The sequence below is a fragment of the Tachyglossus aculeatus genome, chromosome 9 (assembly GCF_015852505.1).
Source record: "Tachyglossus aculeatus isolate mTacAcu1 chromosome 9, mTacAcu1.pri, whole genome shotgun sequence".
Classification (NCBI taxonomy): domain Eukaryota; kingdom Metazoa; phylum Chordata; class Mammalia; order Monotremata; family Tachyglossidae; genus Tachyglossus; species Tachyglossus aculeatus.
In genome coordinates, this window is record NC_052074.1 from 62285703 (window position 1) to 62308224 (window position 22522).

General features: G+C 43.8%; 1 protein-coding gene across 2 annotated transcripts in view; it reads right to left on the bottom strand.

Moving 5' to 3' along the window:
* The window catches only part of TFPI (tissue factor pathway inhibitor), a 67765-nt gene extending 46279 nt beyond the window's left edge, over positions 1-21486 (bottom strand). For both annotated transcript variants that reach the window (XM_038751502.1, XM_038751503.1), the window contains exon 1: positions 21264-21486. The gene's annotated coding sequence lies outside the window, so the exon portion shown is untranslated. The remainder of the gene's footprint in view (positions 1-21263) is intronic.
* Positions 21487-22522: the final 1036 nt, after the last annotated feature.

Consider the following 22522-nt stretch of genomic DNA (forward strand, 5'->3'; position numbering starts at 1 on the left):
AGAACACAGGCCTAGGAGTCAGAAGTTCCAGGTCCCCTAATCCCAGCTCTGCCACGGGACCTTGGCCAAGTCACTTACTTTGTCTGTACCTCGGTTCTCCAGTTCTCCCTCCTGCTGGGACTGTGAGCCCCATGCGGGACAAGGACTGTGTCTACTTTAATTCACTTGTAACTACCCCATCACTCAGAACAGTGTTTGACACATTGTAAGCTCTTAACAAATCCCATAAAAACCAAAACCAAAAAACTGTAAAGAATGCCCTTCACCAGGCCGACCTATTTGCAATCTGCAATTCTGAGAACCATTTTTAAATTCCCTCTAATCACCCTGATCATCTTGAACCCCATTCTTAAATGCTGTCCAGCCAGTTCATCTTGACACTGGTGAATCTTCCTGTTGCCTAGAGGTCTGCTTGATCACTGAGGGTTTGCTTCATTGGGTCTGTCATGGGGCATCTGACAGAAGTTATTTGTGTCTTCTTTTGCCCCCCAAGATGGCCCAAGGTTATCCCCTTGGAGAAAATCCTTCACTACCTCACACTCTGTATTGGGTGACCCAGTCCATTACATAGAGAGAAGCAGCGTGGCTCAGCGGAAAGAGCACGGGCTTTGGAGTCAAAGATCATGGGTTCAAACCCTACCTCTGCCAATTGTCAGCTGTGTGATTTTGGGCAAGTCACTTCACTTCTCTGTGCCTCAGTTACCTCATCTGTAAAATGGGGATTAAGACTGTGAGCCCCACCCCCGTGGGAAAACCTCCTCACCTTGTAACCTCCCCAGCGCTTAGAACAGTACTTTGCACATAGTAAGCACTTAAAAAATGCCATCATTATTATTATTATTATCCTACAGCAAGAGCCGGGTCACCCAAAGAGAGCCTTAGGATTTTAAAAATAATAGTAATAACATTAACTGTGGCATTTGTTAAGTACTTGCTATGTGCCAAGCACTGATGAACTAAGCACGGGGCAGATGCCTGCCCTGATTGCCTTGTATCTACCCCAGCGCTTAGAACAGTGCTTGGCCCATAGTAAGTGTTTAACAAATACCATCATTGTCATTATTTTCCCAAATGAAAGGAAGACATTTCGGACTTGGTCAATCATATTTATTGAGTGCTTACTGGGTGCACAGCACTGTACTAAGAGCTTTGGAGAGTCCAACAATAAAAAGACATATTCCCTGCCCACAACAAGCTTACACAATGGCATTTCGAGGGTCACCCAATTAATCAATCAAAAGTATTTTTTGAGGACTTACACTATGCCCAGCACTATACTAAGTGCTTAGTAGAGTACACTAGAGATAGTAGACAAAATCTTTGCCCTCAAAGAACTTACATTTCAGGGGAGGAGGTAGACACTAAAAGAAATTTCAGGAAGGGGAAGCATCTTTCTCATCACTGTTGAAAACACTACTATCCTCCCCATCTCTCAAGCCTACAAGTTTGTCCTTGACTCCTTTCTATCTTTCAATTCTCATATTCTGCCAGTCACCAAATCCTGTTCTTCCTTCACAACATCTCCAGAATCTGCGCTTTCCTCTCGATCTAAATTGCTACTGCACTTATCATACGTGACTAGAGGATTGTGTTAGCCTCCTGTCTCCAGCCTCTCCCCTCTCCATGAGGGAATGTGTCCAACTCTGTTGTATTCTTTCAAGCACTTAGTACAGTGCTCTCTGCTCACTGTAAGCGCTCAATAAGCACCACTGATTGATGGATTCATTCATTCTGCTGCCTGGCTCATTTTCTAGAAACATAATTTTACACAACTCCCCACTCCTCAAATACCTCCAATGGTCACCCAACCCCTGAGCGTCAAGCAGAACCTCTGATCATTGGCTTAAACAATCATCTCCCCACTTATTTATCTTGGCTCCTCTCCCAATTCATCCCAGCTGTCTCACTTTGCTCCTCAAATACCAACTGGAGTGTGACCCTGGGCAAGTTATGTAACTTTCTGCGCCTCAGTTTCCTCATCTTTAGAAGAAATGGGTATTCTTCTCCCTAGTCTCCCTACTACTTAGACTGTGAATCCCATGTGGGACAGGATTATCTTGCATCTATCCCAGCACTTACTACATTACTTGGTGCATAGGAAGGTTTTAACAAATACCACAATGATTATTACTGAGCAGTGAATGTATGTGAATCAGTTTACTAAACACCTATCGGGTAAATAAAAGAAATGTTCCACTAGATAATTCCTTTGGCAGTGTGGAGTTATAGCCAATCCAACTCTGTTGGACTGTACTCTCCCGAGTACTATATTCATAGTAAGCGCAAAATATATACCATCGATGGATTGATCGATGATTGATCCTCAAGAACCTCTAGTGGTTGCCCATCTCCCACTCCATTATCATCAGCTTTAAGACACTCAATCTCCTTGCCTTCTCCTATCTCACCTCGCTACTCTCTTTCTCTAACCCATCCCGCAAACTTTGCTCCTGTAATGCCATCCTCCTCACTGTACCTTGATCTCGTCTATCTCACTGCTGACCCCTCTCCCACATCCTGCCTCTGGCCTGGAATGTCCTCCCTCTTCATATCCGACAGATGTTCGCTCCCCCCCAGTAAAAACACATTTCCTGAAAAAAGCCTTCCCTGCCTAAGTCCTCATTTTCTCTTCTTCCACTCCCTTCTGTAATAATAATAATGATGATGGCATTTATTAAGCACATACTAGGTGCAAAGCACTGTTCTAAGTGCTGGGGGGGGGTTACAAGGTGATCAGATTGTTCCACGGGGGGCTCACAGTCTTAATCCCCATTCTACAGATGAGGTAACTGAGGCACAGAGAAGTTAAGTGACTTGCCCAATTGTCACACAGCTGACAATTGGCAGAGGCAGGATTTGAACCCATGACCTGTGACTCCAAAGCCCGGGTTCTTTCCACTGAGCCACGCTGCTTTTCTGTATCACCCTTGCATCAGGATTTTCACCCTTTATTCACCCCTCACTCAGCACCATAGCACTTATGTACGTATCTGTAACAATCTATTCATATTAATGTGCGTCTCCCCCTCTAAACTGTAAGCTCATTGTGGGCAGGAAATATGTACTCTCCCAAGTGCTTAGTACAGTGCTCTGCACACAGCAAGCACTCAGTAAATACAATTGATTGATTGATTGATTGGAATGAGTCTATCAAGTCTGTTATAGCCTAGTAAAGTACTCTTGCACACAGTAAGCACTCAATAATGGCGTGAGGAGCAGCGTGGCATAATGGATAGAGCACAGGCCTGGGAATCAGAAGGTCATAGGTTCTAATCCTGGTTCCGCCACTTGTCTGCTGTGTGACCTTGGGTAAGTCACTTCACTTCTCTAGGATGCCGTTACCTCATCTGGAAAATGGGGATTGAGACTGTGAGCCCTACGAGGGACGGGGACTGTGTCCAACCTGACTTTCTCGTATGCGCCCAACACTTAGTACGGTGCCAGGCATAAAGTAAGCGCTTAACAAATACCACGATTATTATTATTATTACAAACATGATTAACTGATTGATTGATTGCATTTGAAATGTGTGGTCTAGCGGAAGGAGCCCAGAACTGGGAGTTAGGAAATCCAGTCTGGAGTCCGGCTCCGACCTCCTGGGTGACCCTCCACAATAATAATAATAATGTTGGTATCTGTTAAGCACTTACTACGTGCCAAGCACTGTTCATTCATTCATTCAATCATATTTATTGAGCGCTTACTGTGTGCAGAGCACTGTACTAGGCACTTGGGAAGTACAAGTTGGCAACACTGTTCTAAGTCAACCTCTTGGATAATAACCAAGGTATTTTTCAGGTGCGGACTAAGCACTGTGCTAAGCGCCGAAGCAGATACGAGATAATCAGATGGGACACAGTCCTTGTCCAGTACGAGGCTCACTGTCTAAGAGGGAGGGAGAAAAAGTAATTCACCCCCATTTTACAGGCGAGGAAACTGAGGTGCAGAGAAGTTGAGACGTGCCCAAGATCACACACGGTAGGTAAATGACAGAGCCCAGATGAGAACCCACGTCTCCTGACACCCAGTCCTGTGCTCTTCTCACTGGGCCTTACCCTCAGTTTCCTCATCTGTAAAATGGGCATAAAATAGATTATGAGCCTCGTGTGGTGATGGGATGGCATCTGGTCTCTTCACCTCATATCTCCCTCACCACTTAGCCCCTAGAAAGTGCATAATGAATGCTATCATTCTAAGTATTAGTGTCATTATTAATAGACAATGAGAATAGTATTTTTTTTTATTCAGTCGTATTTATTGAGCACTTACAGTGTGCAGAGCACTGTACTAAGCGCTTGGGAAGTACAAGTTGGCAACATATTAAAAAGTGTGGTATAAGTTCTCATTATGTGCCAAACGCTGTACTAAGTGCTGAGGTAGATATAGGATAATCAAGCCCTGTCTCACATGACGCTCACAGTGTAAGTGGGTGGGTTGAAGTGTATTAATAAGAATAATGATATTTGTTAAGTGCTTACTATGTGCCAGGCACTGTTCTAAGCGCTGGGGTAGATACAATGTAACCAGGTTGCCCCATGTGGGGTTCACAGTCTTAATCCCCATTTCCCAGGTGAGGTGACTGAGGCACAGAGGAGTTAAGTGACTTGCCCAAAGTCACACAGCTAACAAGTGGCGAAGTCAGGATTAGAACCCATGACCTCTGACTCCCAAGCCCGGGCTCTTTCCACTAAGCCACGCTACTTCTAATCCTCATTCATTAAATCGTATTTATTAAACGCTTACTGTGTGCAGAGACTGTATTATGCACTTGGGAAAGAAGAATACAACAATAAGCAGTGACAGTTCCTGCCCACAATGAGCTCACGGTCTTTTACAGATGAGAAAACTGAGACATAGAGAATCTAAGTGACTTGCCCAAAATCATACAGCAGGCAAGTTGGGCAGATAGTAAGAATTTAACAAATACCACATTTGTAATTATTAGAACAGGGATTAGAATCCAGGTCTTGTGACTTCCGAGTTATTAGGCTGGATAACAGGAAAAAAAAAAAAACCTTCCAAAGGAGGAAAACATAAAAAAATGGAATGTTTTAAATCCTTCAAAATATTGTCCATGCTGAAGAGTTAATATACAAGCGTGCTGAAATGGTATAGTATCCAATTAAAAATGAACAAAGAATTATATAGCACAAGTTCAATATTAGAATAAATGTTGCTCTCTGGAGAGATTTGCCTGGCATTTTTTTCCTCTCTTCCCATCTGTATCCATGTCTCGTGTTACTGTTTTTCATTTTCTGTCACCTCCTGTTTAGTCCGTCTTCGTTAGTACTCCTCGTTTCACTATTTCAGAGGTGGGGGCCTAGTCCACATTTTTTCTTGATAGCTTTCAAATTTGGTTTTCACTTCTGTTCACATTCTATTTTGGATAATCTTGCTGAAGAACAGGGCAGCCAAAGAAACTGCCCTGCATCTGTTTGGTTTCTTTCGGCAAGCACTTCCTGCCTCCCCCAAGCTGTTTCCGGAGTTTCCGGATTCCCATCGGTTTTCCTGTGCGGCTGATCTTGGAGCTGTCAGAGCAACCCTGAATGCCACTGCAATGGAAACTGTGGAACAATGGCAGCAGTGAAACAGGAAGAAGGATTCACAACCATCATAAAAATGGTTAAAGCTGTTTAAATTTCTCCTTCTTTGCCCTGTGAACATCAACATGGTAACCTGTGAGCGCTTAGTACAGTGCTCTGCACACAGTAAGCGCTCAATAAATACAATCGAATGCATGAATCAGGGACCGTATGCTCTGGCTGTAGCGAGGGAAAGAGAAAGAACAAATCAGCATTTTCAGGTGGCTACAGGATTGCAGCCAATTTCACCTGTATATATGTTTGTACGTATTTATTACTCTATTTATTTATTTTACTTGTACGTATCTATTCTATTTATTTTATTTTGTTAATATGTTTTGTTTTATTCTCTGTCTCCCCCTTCTAGACTGTGAGCCCACTGTTGGGTAGGGACCGTCTCTATATGTTGTCAACTTGCGCTTCCCAAGCACTTAGTACAGTGTTCTGCACACAGTAAGCGCTCAATAAATACGATTGATTGATTGATTGATTCAGGAGAGAAACGACAGAAGCCAAGGTTTACACCCCAAATTCTTCCCCTGTGTAAAAGGATTACCGTCCAAATCGATAAATGACAAGTTTGTATTTTGTGGAAGTGAGAATAATAATGATAATAATAATAATAATGGCATTTATTAAGTGCTTACTATGTGCAAAGCACTGTTCTAAGCGCTGGGGAGGTTACAAGGTGATCAGGTTGTCCCACGGGGGGCTCACAGTCTTAATCCCCATTTTACAGAGGCCCAGAGAAGTGAAGTGACTTGCCCAAAGTCACACAGCTGACAATTGGTGAAGCTGGAGTTTGAACCCATGACCTCTGACTCCAAAGTCCGTGCCCTTTCCACTGAGCTTCGCTGCTTCTCAGTAGAGAAGGGGGCAGGGATCTTTAATAATAATAAATAATTGTGGTATTGGTTAGGTGTTTACTGTGTGCCGGGCACTGTACTGAGCGCTGGGGTGGATTCAAGCAAATTGGGCTGGACACAGTCCCTGTCCCACATGGGGCTCACAGTCTCCATCCCCCTTTTATAGATAAAGTAACTGAGGCACAGAGAAGTGAAGTGACTTGCCCAGGGTTATACAGCAGACAAGTGGCAGAGGCAGGATTAGAACCCATGACCTGATTCCCAGGCCTTTGCTCTAACCGCTGCACCATGCTGCTTCTAGTTATGCAATGCTTTTAATGACTTGGGGGTTGGAAGGGGACAAGTTTTAAAGATCTAGCAGGCTGGAAAGCTCGGAGCGGGCAGGGATCACGTCCACCAACTGAGTTAGACTCTTCCTAGGCACTTAGTATACAGCGTTGCACATCGTAAGTGTTCAACAAATACCATGGAATGATTGCTTGATTGAGAAAACCTGGGTCTTTTTTTTAGTTCTGCCTGGAAACTCACAGAACTTGTCAGAGCCTGAGGGAGAGACCATCTCAAACAGCCAAGAGGGCTTTCACTTCAGTGGCCCCAGTGAAGTGGACGCCTCTGAGCCCTTTTAGCCCATGCCCACTTGACTGAGATGACCATCTAAATAAGAAGGGGAAACTAACATATCCTTCTTAAAATTTCATTAACAATGAGTGATTTCATTCACCTGTACATATGTTTTTACATATTTATTACTCTATTTATTTATTTATTTTACTCATACATATGATTTCATTCACCTGTATATATGTTTTTACGTATTTATTACTCTATTTTACTTGTACATATTCTATTTATTTTATTTTGTTAATATGTTTTGTTTTGTTCTCTGTCCCCCCCTTCTAGACTGTGAGCCCGCTGTTGGGTAGGGACCGTCTCTAGATGTTGCCAACTTGGACTTAGTCCAGCGCTCTGCACACAGTAAGCGCTCAATAAATACGATTAAATGAATGAATGATTTATTCCTCAGAGTATTTCTGAATGGTCAGCAATCAATCAAGCAATCAATCAATGAAGGATATTTACCGAGGGCTTACTCTGTGCAGAACTCTGTAGTAAGAGCTTGGGACATTACAGTAGCAAAAATAGCCATGATCCTTGATCCCAAGGTGCTTACATTCTAGCTTTGGGAGGCAAATATTGAAACAGATTTCAGGCAGGGAAGGCAAGTTCCATAATTAGGGAAAAAGGCAGGGCAAGTACCAAGAACAGGGCTGGGTTCTGATCCCGGTTCTGCCACTTGTCTGCTGTGTGACCTTGGGCGAGTCACTTCACTTCTCTGGGCCGCAGTTCCCTCAACTATAAAATGGGGATTGAGACTGTGAGCCCCACGTGGGGCAGGGACTGTGTCCAACCTGATTTGCTTGTATCCACCCCAGCGCTTAATACACTGCCTGGAATGCAGCAAGCATGGCTCAATGGAAAGAGCCCGGGCTTTGGAGTCTGAGGTCATGAGTTCAAATCCCAGCTCTACCAATTGTCAGCTGTGTGACTTTGGGCAAGTCACTTCACTTCTCTGTGCCTCATTTCCTCATCTGTAAAATGGGAATGAAGACTGTGAGCCCCCCATGGGACAACCTGATCACCTTGTAACCTCCCCAGCGCTTAGAACAGTGCTTTGCACATAGTAAGCGCTTAATAAATGCCATCATTAAATATCACAATTATTAGTAGTAGTAGTAGTATTATCAGTGCTTAGAACTGTGCCTGGCACATAGTAAGCGCTTAACAAATACCATCATCAGTATTATAAGGTGCATAAGTGACATAGGAGGAAGGGAAGATAGGGTACAGAGATGAGAGATTAGGCAGAGAAGACTTCCTGGAGGCGGTGTGATTTCAATAAGACTTCAAAAATGGGAGGATGGTGGTCTGTCAGCCATGAAGGGGGAAGGTGTTCTAATAATAGTAATAATAATGGTATTTGTTAAGTGCTTACTCTGTACCAGACACTGTACTAAGCACTGGGGTGGATACAAGCAAATCAGGTTGGACACAGCCCCTGTCCCCTGTGGGGCTCACAATCTCAATCCCCATTTTACAGATGAGGTAACCGAGGCACAAAGAAGCGAAATGACTTGTCCAAGGTCACACAGCAGACAAGTGGCAGAGCTGGGATCCACTACAACACGACGCTTCTCATGTTCTAGGTAGGAGGGAGTGTGAGAGGCAAGGGTTGATGGTAAGAAAGACGAGATGAAGCTACAGTTAGTAGGTGGGTGTTAGAGAAATAAAATGTGTGGGACGTGGTAAGGGTGGGAGAGGAGTGCTTTGCACATAGTAAGCGCTTAATAAATGCCATCATTATTATTATTATTATTAGTGGGGGGAGAGAGCTGATTGATTGACAAAATCGACAGTCAGGAGTTTCTACTTTAGGTGTTGACAATCTACCCATCACAGCAAACGACACAGCAAAAGTGTCTCCATCTCCTACTCAGGTGTCAGAGGCAGAGAGATTTTAAAGGATTGGCCCAAATATTCCACCCCACAAAAACAGGCCATTGATAATTAGAAATATTAGTGAAGATTGGCAGTCTTCTTTAAATCAATCAATCAATCAATCAATCGTATTTATTGAGCGCTTACTATGTGCAGAGCACTGTACTAAGCGCTTGGGAAGTACAAATTGGCATCACATAGAGACAGTCCCTACCCAACAGTGGGCTCACAGTCTAAAAGGGGGAGACAGAGAACTGAACCAAACATACCAACAAAATAAAATAAGTAGGATAGAAATGTACAAGTAAAATAAATAAATAAATAAATAGAGTAATAAATATGTACAACCATATATACATATATACAGGTGCTGTGGGGAAGGGAAGGAGGTAAGACGGGGGGATGGAGAGGGGGACGAGGGGGAGAGGAAAGAAGGGGCTCAGTCTGGGAAGGCCTCCTGGAGGAGGTGAGCTCTCAGCAGGGCCTTGAAGGGAGGAAGAGAGCTAGCTTGGCGGATGGGCAGAGGGAGGGCATTCCAGGCCCGGGGGATGACGTGGGCCGGGGGTCGATGGCGGGACAGGCGAGAGCGAGGTACAGTGAGGAGATTAGTGGTGGAGGAGCGGAGGGTGCGGGCTGGGCAGTAGAAGGAGAGAAGGGAGGTGAGGTAGGAGGGGGCGAGGTGATGGACAGCCTTGAAGCCCAGGGTGAGGAGTTTCTGCTTGATGCGCAGATTGATCGGTAGCCATTGGAGGTTTTTGAGGAGGGGAGTAATATGTCCAGAGCGTTTCTGGACAAAGATAATCCGGGCAGCAGCATGAAGTATGGTGTATACTTTAAAGTGTATCCGAGATCCAAAAAGAGAGAAAGATTTCTTTGACTTAGCTTTAACCCCCTGAGGTAAAGACAGAGAAGCAGTATGGTTCAGTGGAAAGAGCCCGGGCTTGGGAGCCAGAGGTCATGGGTTCTAATCCCGCTCCTCCACTTATCAGCTGTGTGACTTTGGGCAAGTCACTTAGCTTCTCTGGGCCTCGGTTACCTCATCTGTAAAATGGGGATGAAGACTGTGAGCCCCCCGTGGGACAACCTGATTACCTTGTAACCTCCCCAGAGCTTAGAATGGTGCTTTGCACATAGTAAACTCTTAATAAATGCCATCATTATATTATTATAGGTAATAAGTATAATCATTGTTAAGGACTATGTGCCAAGCACTGGGATAGATACAAAATAAGTGCTTAGTACAGTGCTAAGCGCTTAGTACAGTGCTCTGCACACAGTAAGCACTCAATAAATACGATTGAATGAATGAATAATCAGGTCGGGCCCAGGCCCTGATTCACATGGGGTTTATATCGGAGAGTAGGATTTAATCCCCTTTTCACTCTTGAGGTAACTGAGGCATAACGAGGTTAAGATATTCACTTAAAGTCACACAGCGGACAAATTGCAGACCAGGATTAGAACCCAGGTCCTCTGACCCCCAGGCCTGAGCTATTTCCACTGGGTCACGCTGCTTCCCACACTGAGATATGTCTTTTCCATCACGCTGCCCTTAAAAAATGCAGTTGAAAGTAACATTACTAAGTTTGGAGGTATAGCTGTGTCTCTGTTAACAGCATTTAGGTACCGGTCTGTTAAGTGCACTGTTCTACAGTTGCTTTGTTTATTTTTTCCTTTACTTGATTTTAAGAGTTCCAAGTTTTTCGGTTTGATAATATTATTTTTGGGAGCTATTCCAGTTTTAAATAGTTTGTGCTTGTAACTTAAGGAGTTTGCGGTAGGGGTGAGGAGGAAAATTAGTGTGAGAACAGAAATCTGGCCCTCACATTCTTCCCCGCTGGGATTGATAGGCTGAGAAAGCACTCTTTAACTGGCTGCCTTGTAGGGAATAGAGATTTCAGGAAATAGCCTTCAAAGTCAGGAAAGAATTCCAATAAGGCACAATCAGTCAAGGTTTCCCCAGAAACAGAGCTTATTTATCTCCTGATTCTCCTCTTAGGAATGGGGGGGGGGGGGGGGACAAAAAAACAACCAGGTTTATTTAGTCAATTTTAACCCCTGACTGTGTGTTCCTTTGGCTTCAACCAGTTCGAGACTAAGGGAATCAAACATTTTGTTTAGTCGGAATTTGTACGGAAAACAATCTTTTTTCCATTTTATACATCTGGATATTCTGGACTAAGCTACAGGATGAAATGTGGGCAGAGAGGAGCGGCAGCAAGCCGTAGGACAGGGTTGCTCCGTTGACATGGATTCCCTTAAAAGTTGCTCTCTCTGCAGTCTCGTAATTTGTGGATTTTTAACGTCTTGGCCTACTCCAAAAGGATGTGACAATGACGTCCTCAAAACTATCTGCTACAACTTCTGCTAGGAAAAATGCAAGACACGGTCAAGTGTCATATACAAGAAGCGTGGTCTAGTGGGCAGAGCACCGGCCTGGGACTTACAGTGCTTTGCACATAGTCAGCGCTTAATAAATGCCATTATTATTATTCTTATTATTAGAAGGACCCGGGTTCTAATCCCAATTCCATCGCGTGTCTGCTGAATGACCTTGGGCAAGTCACTTCACTTCTCTGTGCCTCAGTTCCCTCATCTGTAAAATGGGGATGAAGACCGTGAGCCCCTTGTGAGACAGGGACTGTGTCCAACCTGATTTGCTTGTATCCATCTCAGCGCTTAGAACAGCACTTAATGAACCCCATCATTATTATTAATGAAATACGATTTTTAAACACTCAAACGTGGCGCCAGATCCCAGTGAGGCTGGAGTGGGGGAGGCATGGCATAGTTGATAGAGCTCGCGCCTGGGAGTAGAAAGTCATGGATTCCAATCCTGGCTCCTCCACTTGTCTGCGGTGTGACCTTGGGCAAGTCACTTCACTTCTCTGTGCCTCAGTTGCCCCATCTGTAAAATGGGGATCGAGACTGTGAACCCCATGTGGGACAGGGACTGTGTCCATCCCAATTTGCTTGTGTCCAACCCCAGCACTTAATGCAGAGCCTGGATGTAGTAAGTGCTTAACAAATAACATTAATAATAATAATAATAATGGCATTTATTAAGCACTTACTATGTGCAAAGCACTGTTCTAAGTGCTGGGGAGGTTACAAGGCAATCAGGTTGTCCCAAGGGGGCTCACAGTCTTAATCCCCATTTTACAGATGAGGGAACTGAGGCCCAGAGAAGTGACTTGCCCAAAGTCACCCAGCTGACAAATGGCGGAGCCGGGATTTGAACCCATGACCTCTGACTCCAAAGCCCGCACTCTTTCCATTGAGCCTCGCTGGGGACATGTTTCCTGACTACAGAGTGCTAATACTCTGATGGGGAGATGGGATAATCAGGATAAGCCCTTGCCTGTATAATTGATTATACATCGTAACCCAAGAGCAGAGAAGGGATTTAAAAAAAATACGCTTGGGCTAGAGGTGGCTGATGACTCGGGGCTGGGAATTAATCAGGGAAGGCTTGTTGGAGGAGGTGGGATTTTAGAACAGCTTGGAACGTGGGGAGAGCTGCAATTATTATTATTAACAATGAAGATCTGGCTTTCCAAATTCCCAAATGTCCTGCTACAGGGCAGAGGGAGGGAGAGATGGAGCTTAAAAATCAGTCATCCCAAGGTCCGGCAGAGTGTCACAGGCTAGCTCCATCAGTAGCACCCTGCAGCGAGAGTGCGGGCACACGTGTCTTGTCATCAATCAAAGACTTCCAATAGGAGACATCATCATCATCATCATCAATCGTACTTATTGAGCGCTTACTATGTGCAGAGCACTGTACTAAGCGCTTGGGAAGCACAAATTGGCAACATATAGAGACAGTCCCTACCCAACAGTGGGCTCACAGTCTAAAAGGGGGAGACAGAGAACAAAACAAAACAGGCTCCCCGCCCTCAGGAGCTACGATGTGGGACTATTCCTTCTTCTGGGGAGGGCTCCTTCCTTCAGAGCAGCAGCATTTGTTAAGCGCTTACTATGTGCAAAGCACTGTTCTAAGCGCTGGGGAGGATACAAGGTGATCAGGGTGTCCCACGGGGGGCTCGCAGTCTTCATCCCCATTTTACAGGTGAGGTAACGGAGGCACAGAGAAGTGAAGTGACTTGCCCAAAGACACACAGCTGACAATTGGCGGAGCCAGGATTTGAACCCATGATCTCTGAGTCCCAAGCCCGTGCTATTTCCACTGAGCCACACTGCTTCTCTAGACTGTAAGCTCATTGTGGGCAGGGACTGTATTTTTTTATTGCTCCAGTGTACTCCCCCAAGCTCTTAGTACAGCGCTCTGCACACATTAAGTGCTCAATACATACAGTTGCCTGGCGGATTGACTTTGATTTTTGGTTGAAGAGCTTAGGCCATTTTGGTTCCTCTCCCCTCCCCAACAGCTCTTTCTTCCCCTCCTTCTCCGGGCCATGGGGGCATCCGGTCTCCTTCACCAACAGCGAAGGAGATGAGGAGGAACAGGCAAGATGTGGGCAAGGGGTCAGTGGTGAGAAAGATAATAATAATAATAATATTTATTAAGCATTTACTATGTGCAAAGCACTGTTCTAAGCACTAGGGAGGTTACAAGGTGATCAGGTTGTCCCACGGGGGGCTCCCAGTCTTCATCCCCATTTTACAGATGAGGTAACTGAGGCCCGGAGAAGTGAAGTGACTTGCCCAAAGTCACACAGCTGACAAGTGGTGGAGCTGGGATTTGAACCCATGACCTTTGACTCCAAAGCCCGGGCTCTTTCCACCGAGCCACGCTGCTTCTGAACCTCATGAGAATGACGTTCAGTGAGTAGATTGGCATTAGAGGAGCAAAGTGAAGGGGCTGGGTTGCAATAGAGCCCACTGTTGAGTAGGGACCGTCTCTATATGTTGCCCACTTGTACTTCCCAAGCGCTTAGTACAGTGCTCTGCACGCAGTAAGCACTCAATAAATACGATTGATTGATTAATAGGAGAGCAGCGAGGTGAGGTAGGAGGGGGCAAGGGGATGGACAGCTTTAAAGCCAAAGATGAGGAGTTTCTGTTTGATGCAGAGGTAGGATGGGCAACCATGGAAGGTTCTCAAGGAGGGGGGAAAAATGGACTGAACTCTTTTGTAGACAAATGATCCGAGCAGTGGAGTGAAGTAATGGACAGAAGAGGGGAGAAAGGTGGGCAAGGAGGTCAGCAAGGAAGCTGATACAGTAATCTTTACAGCTTTAATTCTCTTTGTTCTGACGACTTGACACCAGTCCACATGTTTTGTTTTGTTGTCTGTCTCCCCCTTCTAGACTGTGAGCCCGTTGTTAGGTAGGGACCGTCTCTATATGTTGCCAACTGGTACTTCCCAAGTGCTTAGTGCAGTGCTCTGCGCACAGTAAGCGCTCAATAAATGTGATTGAACAAATGAATAATCAAGGCAGGATAGGATAAGTAGCTGGATTAACAAGGTAGCAGTTAGGATGAGAGGAGAGAGTGGATTTTTATGCTTAGAACAGTGCTTTGCACACAGTAAGTGCTTAATAAATGCTATCATCATTATTATTATTATTTTAGCAATGCTGTGAAGGTGGAACCAACAGGATTTAATGATAGAGCTAATATGTGGATTGATTGAATGAGAGAGAGGGGTCAAGGGTAATACTGAGGTTATGGGCCTGTGAGGCAGAAAGGATGGTAGTGCTGTCTACAGGGATGGGAAAATCATTCTTTCTTGATCACTCTAATACTAACCATGTCACCTTCTACACACACACACACACACACACCCACACACACACAGACAATGATCAGAAAGTACCAAACTTCCTCATCCTATCCCATCCTTGTAATCTGGATTGTACAGCCGGTAACTCTGTGGGTATTCAGTCTATATAAGAGTAGTATTCTTCTTAAAGCCCACAAAAGATTACCCCAGGGAGTGTAGCAAGAGCTACCCCAGTTAACCAGTAAAAAGACAGTTTGACTGCCATGGAACAAAGTTAAATCAAGTTTCAAAAAAAAACCCCAACAGGCCAAGGCTCCTGACAAGTCTCCAGTCGAGAACCCTTCAAAAAATCCCTCCAGATCAGTCTGAAAAATCTCTCCCAATCATATACAAACCCTGAACCCACTTTTTATTTTTAAAAAGAGGGGGATTAAATTTCTTTTAAAAAAAATCATTTGTTGGGAGAAATAATGCAGTAGTTATTGTTGTTAATGGTATTTGTTCGGCGCTTACTATATGCTAGTCACTGTTCTAAGATCTGGAGTAAATACAAGATAATTGGGTTAATCCATGTCCCACTTGGGGCTCATAGTCTTAATCTCCATTTTGCAGATGAGGTAACTGAGGCTCAGAGAAGCTAAATAACTTGCCCAAGGTCGCAGTGCGGATAGGTGGCAGAGCTGGGATTAGAAACCAGGTCCTTCATTCATTCATTCAATCGCATTTATTGAGCGCTTACTGTGTGCAGAGCACTGTACTAAGCTCTTGGGAAGTACAAGTTGGCAATATATAGAGACGGTCCTTACCCAACAGTGGGCTCACAGTCTAGAAGGGGGAGACAGAGAACAAAACAAAACATGTTTTGTTTATCTGACCTTGGTTCAAGAACCAACCCTAACCAGTTGTAAAATTGTTTGTTATGATAAAATTGGTTCTGACTTTTAATGTTTCAGTATGAGATGTAGTTTTCAGCACCCAAGTGTGCTGTAAATTCTGAGGACTCCCTGAATGGTCTCATCTGCCTCAGTGCTTAGTCCAGTGCTTGGCACGTAGTAAGCGCTTAACAAATACCGTAATTATCATTTGCCTCGTACAACACTCAGTACTCAGTAGGGCAAGGGCAATGTGGCCGAGTGGAAAGGACACAGGCCTGAAAGTCAGGAAACCTGGGTTCTAATTCCACTCCGCTCCATGCTTGCTGTGTGACCTTCAGCAAGTCACTTCACTTCTTTGTGCTGCAGTTTCTTTATCTGTAAAATGGGAATTAAGACCGAGCCCCATGTGGGACATGGGTTAACCTGATTACCTTGTGTCTACTCCGCGTTTGAACAGTGCCTGGCACACAGAAACAAATACCATTAACAATAACAACTTCTGTAGCCCCTTCTGCATTTGAGATAGACAGTGAACTCCTAAGTAGAACTTCACAGACCATTGGATTATGTGATTGATTGAAATCCACTTATCCTGAACCACTTTCTTGCAGAGACTTAGGGTAGGGTACAGGTGATTTCAGTAGGGCAGGAGCCTAAGTAGCTTTCCCAATATTAGAGATTTTTCTACTGAAATATTCAGAGAAGCCGTGTGGCCTAGAGGAAACACAATTGGCCTGGAAGCAAATCATTTCATTTCTCCACATCTCAGTTTACTCGTCTGTAAAATGTAAAATTCTCCTTCCTAATTAGGCTGTGAGCCACACCTGAGACAGGGACTGGCTCCCACCTGATCTAGTCCAGTGCTTAGCACATGCATTTCGTATTTATTGAGCGCTTACTGTGTGCAGAGCACTGTACTAAGCACTTGTACTAAGCACATAGTAAGTGTTTCTCTCTCTCTCCAGTCTCGCATCTCCTCCTGCCTTCAAGACACTTGGATGTCTTCCCGTCACCTCCAACTTAACCTGTCCAAAACAGAGCTCCTTATCTTCCCACCCAAACTCTGTCCACCCCCTGACTTTCCCATTGCTGTAGACGGCAGCAGCATCCTTCCTGTCTCACAAGCCCATAACCTTGTCCTTATCCTTCACTCCTCTCTGTTACTCGACCCAAATATTCAATCCATCACTAAATCCTGTCGGCCCCACCTTCAACGCATCACTAAAATCTTCCCTTTCCTCTCCATCGGAACTGCAACGATCAGCCTCAGAATTACTTCATCATCCTCTTTGCTGACCTCCCAGCCTCCTGTCTTTCCCCACTCCAGTCCATACTTCACTCTGCTGCCTGGGTCATTTTATTACAAAAAAAGTTCAGGACCTGTCACTCAGCTCCTCAAAAACTCCAGGGGTTGCCTGTCCACCTCCGCCTCAAACGAAAACCCCTCACCATTGGCTTTAAAGCGGTCCATCACCTTGCCGCCTCCTATCTCACCTTGCTTCTCTCCTTCTACAAATCAGCCCGCACACTTCGCTCCTCTGGTGCTGCTAACCTTCTCACGATGCCCAGCGCTTATAACAGTGCTTTGCACATAGTAAGCGCTTAACAAATACCATTATTATTACTATCTCACCTGTCTCACTACCAAACCCTGGCCCGAGTGTAGCTTGGAACGCCCTCCCTCCTCAAATCTGACAATGACTCTCCCCCTCTTCAAAGCTTTTTTGAAGGCCCATCTCCTCCAAGAGGCCTTCCCAAACTAAGCCCCTTTTTTCCTCATCTCCCACTCTCTTCTGCATTGCCCTGACTTGCTCCCTTTGTTCTTCCCTGCTCCCAGCCCCACAGCACTTATGTATATATCTGTCATTTTATTTTTTTAATTGTATTTATTGAGTATGTACTGTGTGCACAGCACTGTACCAAGTGCTGGGGAGAGTAGAGTATAGCATCAGACCCATTCTCTGTCCATAACAAGCTCACAGTTTAGAAGGGCAGACAGATATGAATACAAATAAATAAACGGATAAAAAAATTATAGCTATATACATATGTGCTGTTTATTTGTATTGATATCTGCCTACCCCAATCTAGACTGTAAATCCATTGTGGGCAGGGAAAGCGACTGTTTATTTTTGCATTGTACTCTCCCAAGCACTTAGCATAGTGCTATGCACACAGTAAGTGCTCAATAAATGAACAAATACCATTATTATCCATGTTCTCTTGCCAGGTAGCTGTGATCATGAATTTTCCATCCCCTCTGCAGAGTCTATGCCTTAGAACAGTGCTTTGTACATAGTAAGCGCTTAAATGATGATGATGATGGTGGCATTTGTTAAGCGCTTACTATGTGCGAAGCACTGTTCTAAGCATTGCGGGGGCTAAAAGGTGATCAGGTTGTCCCTCGTGGGGCTCACAGTCTTCATCCCCATTTTACAGATGAGGGAACTGAGGCCCAGAGAAGTGAAGTGACTAGCCCAAAGTCACCCAGCTGACAAGTGGCGGAGCCAGGATTAGAACTCATGACCTCTGACTCCCAAGCCCAGGCTCTTTCCACTGAGCCACGCTGCTTCTCTTATTATCATGCCCTTGGGTCTATACCCCACCCTGCTTAAGCATTTTGATATTCACCTCATCCAAAGCCCCACAGCACTATGCACATATCTTTATACTCTGCCGCATACCCTAACTGTAATTTATTTTAATGATTGCCTCCCCCATTAGATTCTAAGCTCCTTGAAGGCAGAGATCGAGCCTTCAGCATGGCATAGCGGATAAAGCACAGTCCTGGAAGTCAAAAGGACATGGGTTCTAATCCTGGCTCTGCCATTTGTGTGCTGTGAGACCTTGAGCAAGTCATGTCACTTCCCTGGACCTCAGTTATCTCATCTGCAAAATGGGGATTAAGACTGTGAGCCCCGTGGGACAGGGACTGTGTCCAACCCAACTATCTTTTATCTACTACAGTGTTTGGGACATGTTGCCAAACTTGTACTTCCCAAGCGCTTAGTACAATGCTCTGCACCCAGTAAGCGCTCAATAAATACGATTTAATGAATGAATGAATAGTAAGAGCTCAACAAATATCACAGTTATTATTATTGTTGTTATTATACCTCTGTTGTACAGCCCCAAATTCTTCTTACAGTGCCTGACACATGGCCTGCATTAATAATAATTATAATAATGGTATTTGTTAAGTGCCTACTATGTGCAAAGCACTGTTCTAAGCGCTGGGAGGTTACAAGGTAATCAGGTTGTCCCACGGGGGACTCACAGTTTTAATCCCCATTTTACTGATGAGGTAACTGAGGCACAGAGAAGTTAAGTGACTTGCCTAAAGTCACACAGCTGACAGTTGGTGGAGCCAAGATTTGAACCATGACCTCTGACTCCAAAGCCCGTGCTCTTTTCCACTGAGCCATGCTGCTTCTCAATAAAACACTAAATAAAACATTAAATAAAATGTTGCTGTTTGACTAACTGATTGAGTTGATTGATTAGGACTAGGGGTCCAGTCTGGAGCTGTGGAACCAAATATCATTTTGCCCTCTCCAACATCATTCAATCGTATTGATTAAGCGCTTATTGTGATCAGAGCACTGTACTAAGCCCTTGGGAAAGTACAATACAGCAACAAAGAGTGACAATCCCTGCCCATAATGAGCATTAGATACATCTATTCTCCAATACACTTTCTACACCATTATTGAGTGTGCAGCTCACTATCACTGTAAAACTTTCTGGGTTTTTTGGTTTTGTTTCATTTTTTACTTATCAATGGAAGCTTCCCATATGGATCATTTAAACGGGTTTGTTAAATCCTCCTATATTCACTGGCCCGTCGGTGTCTGCCACGATAGTTAACTGAATCATGAAGAGTTGTTTTGAAAAGGAAATAGCTGGAGAGGGTGATGGGTAACAAAACTGATAAAAGAAAATACACAGGAATGGGAAGTGTGGGGGAAGGGAAGAGGAGGAAAGGAAAAGCAAGGAAAGGATCACAAACTCTAACGAAAACATACTATTTCTCCTAGGAGCCCTCTCAAAACTTCGACCAGCCTGGATCCTCAGAAACACTGAGGCTACATATTACCACTGCCCCAAGATAAACCTTGACTCCTTTATTGCAAATAGATGAACAATGTCTCTCTTTTTCTTAATTTTTATGGTACTTGTTAAGCACTTCCTAGGTGCCAGGCAATGTACTAAGCACGGGAATAGATGCAAGCTAATCCAGTTGGACGTGATCCATGTCTCCTTGAGACTCACAGCTTTAATTCCCATTTTACAGATGAGGACACTCAGGCACAAAGAAATGAAGTGACTTTCCCAAGGTCACATAGCAGAAAAGTGGTGGAGAATGGATTAGAATCCAGGCCTGTGCGCTATCCACTGGGACACGTGACTTCTAACAAAGAATCATTACGTGGGAAAGAGAATTTGGATCACAGCATAATTAGACTTTTATCATTAAGTGCCATTTTCCGTAACTCATATTTTGTCGAGCTCCCTCAGGATTCCTTGAGCTTTTGGATTATTCTGCTGTTTTCTTGTCTATCTCTCCAGTCTCCATACCTAATTATGATCCCAATTATGATGTCAAAATTTATCTTAATCTAAGAAAGAAAAAAATCTTCAAAACATTACAAAAACCTTAGTATCTCCAGTGAGTTAAAAAGTTTGCAAGAGTCACCAGGCTGTCTCTGATGCAATGAAAGTAATGTCTGGGAAAAAAATTATTATCCCTACTCTGTGTCCCAGCTCTTCTTCCCTATTTAGACTTGAGGAAGAAAGCTGGATTTATACCCTGATAAATCACCCAAAGTCATTTTGTGTTTAAGCGCTCTGAATCCCTTTTTTTGCATAGCATTTGGTCGCAATTTTGAATCTTTTCTCTAACTTATAATAGCGAGGGCCCTACCCTTAGTGGCAAAAATCTAAGAATCAATTGGTTCAATTGTTATTGTGTTTCACTGTCACTGTATGTTCTTAAATGAAATTCTGAGTTTCATATTGGATCATGTCACACCAGATCACTGTTGCAAAATTGCATGGTAAATTCTATGCTTTTTTCCCCCCATTTTTGCAAAGGCGAGAACTACATAACCCATTTGGTACTTTATAGTAATTCTTGACTCTGAAGATCTGGACAAACTGTTCCAGGAAGATTCATTCATTGTTTGGTTATAAATGTTTCGGCTTACAGTCAAAATATAATTAACTTAAAAAGGCAAGTGATCAGAGGATTTTTGAAAATAGTCTAAACAGAAGTGTTAATGCCACCTAAAAACTGTTACTATGATTCCTCCTAAGCTACCATTCATATTTCTATCATTGAAAGAAAATGAATTTTTTATGAATGTGGGTAAATTGGCAATATTAAAATATGATCATTTTCTGAAATGTTATTTATCGTGACATGCTATTCTCATAATCATGAAAGCACAACAATTTGCAGCTAAAAATGGAAACTAAGACACCTTAGGACCAAGACTGTGAGCCCAATGTGGGACAGGGACTGTGTCCAACCCAATTTGCTTGTATCCACCCAGCGCATAGAACAGTGCCTGGCACATAGAAAGCACTTAATAAATACCACAGTTACTATTATGAAGATAGCACATTCCATGCTGCAGCTTTAGAGACTCAAGTCCAAATGCTCATTTCAGAGAGGAAGACTTATAACTAATTCCCCTGGCACTAGAAATAGAAGTTTCTCAGAAATCAGAAGGAATATTGCAGTGTACTCACCAAGAAAATCTTCATCAAAGGTTCATATAAATGATATGAAGTTTCCAAACTAACCGGCAGCTCAGTTCTTTCTTGCAGACCTTGAAGAGGTTTCCCTGTTTTATCAAAGGGAACAAAAAATTCAAGGAGTCATAATTAAGAAAACTGCAGTCTGATCCCGTTCATCCGGGAGAAGAGAGGTAAAAAAATTTGTGATTCTTCAGTCGGGGTTTGCTTCTGCCTATTGCGAGAGGGAGGATTTAAAGCTATCACCAGACCGAGAGAGTAACGGGAGTTTCCTGTTTGGGGAAATGCAACCCAGCCTGTGTTTAGGCAAATTTGTTTGGTCATTTTTCTGTTCTCCATAACAGCGAAATGCTGTTGTTGAAATTCAGCTGTGAGTCGATTTGGGGCAGTTTGTCAAGGGGCCTGGGTGACTCAGTTAATTACAAAGAAGCAGAAGACAGAATATTAAAATAAATACAGATCAAGCTGTCCTTTGCTTTTGGAGATGACATTATTGATAGCGAAAACTTACTCATGATTGGAATATTTTTTATTTGTCAATTCATTCAATCGTATTTACTGAGTGCTTACTGTGTGCAGAGCACCGTACTAAGCGCTTATGACTTATGACAGTCCCCCCCAGAACATGGGAAATTTTAAAGGAGCAATGAAGGAACAACCCAAAGGAAAATAATAATAATAATGGTATTTGTCAAGCACTTACTATGTGCCAAGCACTGTTCTAAGCGCTGGGGTAGATACAAGATAATCAGGTTATTCCATGTGGGGCTCACAGTCTTAATCCCCATTTTACAGATGAGCTAACAGGCACAGAGAGGCGAAGTGACTTGCCCAAGGTCACACAGCAGACAAGTGGTGAAGCCGGGATTAGAACCTATGACCTCTGACTCCCAAGCTAGTGCTCTTTCCACCAAGTCATGCTGCTTCTCTAAGGCGGCATGGAATCTGAATCAAAACTATCTTCTCTAGATCTGTACCGAAAGTGTGACTTTCTTGGAAAGAGATGTTGAGCCAAACTCATTCATTTATTCATTCAATCGTATTTATTGAGCGCTTATTGTGTGCAGAGCACTGTACTAGGTGCTTGGGAGAGTACAATGCAACAATAAACAGACACATTCCCTGCCCACAGCTAGTTTATACAAGTTGGCCTAACCCAGGCTGGATTGCAGTAGCCCACACCCCAAAACACAGCTATTTCCCGGTGCTGGTGATCGCTGGAGATAGGTTTCCTGCCTTTCTCATTCTCCCTT